Genomic DNA, 4,832 nt, shown 5'->3' with positions numbered 1-4,832 from the left:
TGGGCATCATCAGATTTACCAAGAAGTGTGAGACATAGAACTTGCTATTTATGACCTCATGATCTAGCTGGGATACCATGATTATAATAAGACAGAATTAATCAAGTAATTATTAGTGTGGTATGGACTGTGAACGTCCACTCTTTCTCAGTTTCCTTTGCTAGATCCTCCTCCAGGCCATGGATGATATCCCATTGGGTTCTGTCCTGGTTCCTCTTCTCCCTCTATACTATTTCACTTGGTGATCTCACCAGCTACCACTGGTTTAATTACCATTTCTATGGTGATAGTTCTTAAATTTACTTTCCAGTTCTAATCTCCCATCTCTATCCCCATCTGCCTATTGGACATCTAGAACTGGATGTCTCATAGACATCTTAAACTCAACATGTCCAAAACAGAATTCATTATCTTCCCCTTTCCCTAACTCTCCCCACTTCCAAACTTTCCTATTACTCCCGAGGGCATGACCATCTTCTTAGTCCCTCAGTTTCTCTATCTAGGTGTCATCTTCAACTTCTCATTATCTCTCATCTCCCATACCCACTCTGTTGCCAAGACCTATATATTTCACCTTTTTAACGTCTCTCAAATACACCCTCTTCTCTCCTCTAAAACTAACACCATCTTAGTCCAGGACCTCATCTCCCTATGCCTGGACTCTTGTAATAAAGTGTTGATTGATCTGCCTGCACAAATCTCTCTCTATACTCCAATCTCTTTTCCACTCAGCTGCCAAAGTGATTTTACTAAAGCACAGGTGTGACTATGCCATCCTTCTACTCAATAAATTTCAATGGCTTCCTTTTTACTTCCAAGATCAAATATAAAATCCTCTAAAATCCCTAACCCTAAATTTTCCAGGGTCCTGCCTTACAGGGTACTCAAGTGACTTCCCACAATTAATAGTGATACTGTTCCAGACTATCAAATGTACTGTGGTGGCAATTCCCACTGAAGAATATCAGGCATAGACCCGCTGAATTGCTTTTCAGGATGATACATACACTGGCTGGCCACAATCCCCAACTAGTGCCCATCTCCTCCCACTTCCTATGGGGCTAAAAGCTACTTATGATCTCTCCTTTGTTGCTTTCTACCATGGTGGTCCAATGCAAGCAATATAAAATTCCAAGTGGGGAGAGACAAATCAGCACCCTAATACAGGAACAATTGAATGCTGGGATCAAATTCTGGTCTATTTCTTAGTTCAATAGCATGATATAACCAGTGGAGAACACCATAAGTACTTGATGACTAGTTACAGACTATTAGGAGCTAAATCAAGTTTTGGGCACATTTGACCTCTCTGTACCAGACATAGTGACTGTGACTTCCAAATTCTGACCTTCTGCATGAGAGGCATAGCAATAATCTAGTGGATACTCTAATATATCCAGCACCAGGTAACTCATTTCTTCAATAGCCATATACATGCCTTGGATGGGAGAGCTTTGATCAGGATGATGGGCACTGGGAAAGCTGAGTTCTGATGAGAGTAGTGTTGACCTGTGAGAAATGGTTTAACTGAGATGTCTCCTGTCTATCTTGTCAGTCTCATGCTGGAATGGTATTGTAAGGGCTAACTTTTCTACTTCCCTACAGCAGCATTCCTATTTCCCTGCTCTGTAATTCTCCCTCCTTATTAGGTAATTTAGAGAATAACTTCATTTTACTCATCCTATAGCTAACAAAGTAATATATCTTTGGTAACATACTGGCTCTTTGTCTTAAATGATATGCAGACAATTTTTACTTTATATGTTTATCAACTTTATGTAAAAAATTCTGAAAGGAAGGAATCCTCATTCCCCCCCCCCAAAAAAAACCTCACAAATATTAACTTTACAGTACTGTACTCTCTCTTTCTCTGCTCCTGCCCCTTGGCTCATTGCTCCCCCTAAACCCCCAATAAAAAACCAACCCTTCAAGTGAAAGCAGAAGAATGGAGGCTGGATCAGGGCTTGGTTGGAGACCTGAGGAGAGACCGGGTGCCCCATTTCACCCACCTTCCTGCGTGTCTGGCCAGAGTGTCTGTCTTTTCTCCATCCATGCTGGGGTACTGTGTGTCTGCTTCCCTAGTGTCACCTATCCTCTCTCGTCTGTCCATTTCCTATGTTCCCCCATGTTCTTCCTCTTGGTTCTGGCCAGGCCCCAATGTGGCTAGACCCTGCACCATGTTCTCACTTCTCTGTCCTTGGTCCCCATGTGTCCTTGAATCATGTACCAGCTTCCTCCCTCCACGGGGTGAGACCCATTCTTGCCTCCTTCCCTCCCTCCTTTCTACCCTCATTCAATTCTCCACCTCTGTGGAAATTTGAATTATGTAAAAATTTCTTTATGTAGAGGTTTGCAGGGTGGTCCGCTTTTTGTCTATATAAAGACAAGAACTGTCTGTAGAAAGTCAAGACCAGAGGTTCTCTGAGAATTTGACTAGAGGAGATACACCCGCTGTGTGCTGCACGCTGTGGCTATGGCTATGGAGACTGAACACTAAGACTATTCCTGCAAGTAGCTGTTTTCCTCCTTCCTTTGTGATCAGCAACAAAGTTTGTTAAAGCTGTTTCTGAGGGATGATACTTTTTATCTGGACACTGCTGTTGTAGAGAATGCTTTGCATCAGCCACTGACAAGACTATGCTTTCTAGAGGTGAGAAGGAAGGGCTCTCCTTTTTTGGAGAAGGCCCTATTTTTGGACTGGGAGAAACTTTCTTCCCTTCTGTGAAGTGGAGAGAATCATCTGGGTAAATCTGGAGCTTAAAGGATGCATCTGTCATACAGGAGCTCAGGGAACTCACTATGGTTTTCAGGTTTCTTTTGTGGGATGGGGATAATTCCCAGAAAAACACACACAGGCCTGCCAGTAAGAGTGCATGCACTACACACACACACACATCCACCTCCCGAGCTGAGCCTAACAGAGCAGCAGCCCCTGGGGCCTTCCCAGACTGGTGGCCCTGTCTTCAGGTACCAAACAAAGAGGCTTCTGTTCCCTCCTCACCCATCCCTAGCAGGGAACACAACATAGCTTCTGCTAGAGGATACAAAATACCTTTGTCTGCTTCTGCCTCCCAAGAAACTGAATCTTCTCCACACAAACAGAACTACCATTCACAGCACCACCCTGCCCCATTTTGTTTTACATTCCTTTCCTTAAGCTGGGGAGACACTGGGGCTGGTGGGTGGCAGGGTAGGCTGACAGGGCTGGGTGTGTTTCCTTTCAAAGTCGTGTGGGGCAGAGCAACTTGATAACCCAAGAAAACCCAAAGAAAAAAAAACCAAAAGATTCCAGAAGAGATGGGCCCCTTTTCTCCAAGATGCACAGCAGAGTCAAAGTACTTCCTATTGTCCCAAGAAGTTCTCTCTCCAGCTGCTCCCAACCCCTGAATCTCACAAACATGCCTGGGGCTTCTTTTCAAATGTGGCTCAGAGGGGAAAGCCTTTAGAGGCTGAAGGCTTGGCATCAAATGACTGTCCAGAAAGAGCAGTCTGTGAATGTTCCCCTCCTTTCTCAGTGAACGTTCCCTTCTCCATTGTAGAGGCACTACCTGAGTTTGAATCAATTCCAGCCCTGCCACCCCTGTGGATTTGGGCAAGTTACCACCTCTAGGGGAACTCAGTTTCCCCTTTATAGATCCCTACTAGATCTGAATCTATTGTTAGTAGAATGACCCTCAGAGGTCACTTTATTGTAAGAGACAATTTGTTGTCCTTCATTTTCTGTCTTTTTGGTTTTTTGTTTGTTTGTTTTGGGTGGTTTTTTTTTTTTGCAGGGTGTAATAGAATTTATTAATTTGATCATTGACAATGCTATGCTAAGGTTTAGTAAAAATCCAGCAATTCAAACAGTTAAAGAAGAGAATCCAGCTTTCCAGACCAGAGTCCAGAATCCAGTTTTCCAGACCAGAATCCAGCTTCCCCCTGATGACATCTTACCACTTCAAGAAGACAAGAGAACTCAGAGACTTTATATGAACAGTTTTGTTTTGTTAGTTTTTACTATCTCCTTTCTGTTATTATATACCATCTGTAACATGTACTCTCTGCAGAGGCCCTCCCTCTGTAAGACCAATGTCAAAGTGTTGCGTTCATGAGAGATTGCCCCTCTGGACAAAACTTTTCTCTCTCCTTTTCTATATTGATATTATCATATTATTAGATAGCATAGGATATTATTTTTGGCTGTTTCATTGAGCAAACTTATTTGTTTTTCAAATGAAAGCAAGGGAGGAATGTGGTAAAAATGAAAGTTTTTAATTAAAATTTAAGAGTTGAATGCATACTACTGAAACGGTTTTTGAAGGACCACCAGTTTTTGAAGGACTGCCCTTTCAGGAAGGAGATCGTGACAAACAGCCATGCGCCTGCTGCTGCCCAGGAGAGCATGGCCAAGGACACCACTTCCGGGGTGCCAGCTTAAAAATGAGGAGAGAATGGAAGTGCTCTCTCTCTCTCTCTCTCTCTCTCTCTCTCTCTCTCTCTCTCTCTCTCTCTCTCTCTCTCTCTTTCGGTTTGCATATGCTGGCTCAGGTTTGATGGCATGTTTGGGTGATCGGCTCTGGTCCTCGGTGGCAGCACGGGCTTGACTCTGGTTCTCAGCCTGAGAGGCAGTTTTGGGATTTATTGAGTTTTATAAAAGAATATAGAATAAGCTTAGATCTAAGATTATTCATTTGTATTTCTACTTTCCTATTTCCCTAATTAGTATCACCTGTTTGTTGGCTAATTAATTTCCAAACAATAAAAGCTAAGTAATCCCTCTCTAATTAAAGCTCAGAGGCTTCTTTCTCTTATTGGTCTGGGAGATATAAAGGTTAAAGGGGAGTTTAATG

The sequence above is a fragment of the Dromiciops gliroides genome, chromosome 3 (assembly GCF_019393635.1).
Source record: "Dromiciops gliroides isolate mDroGli1 chromosome 3, mDroGli1.pri, whole genome shotgun sequence".
NCBI lineage: Eukaryota > Metazoa > Chordata > Mammalia > Microbiotheria > Microbiotheriidae > Dromiciops > Dromiciops gliroides.
Note: the sequence above shows the minus strand (reverse complement) of the source record.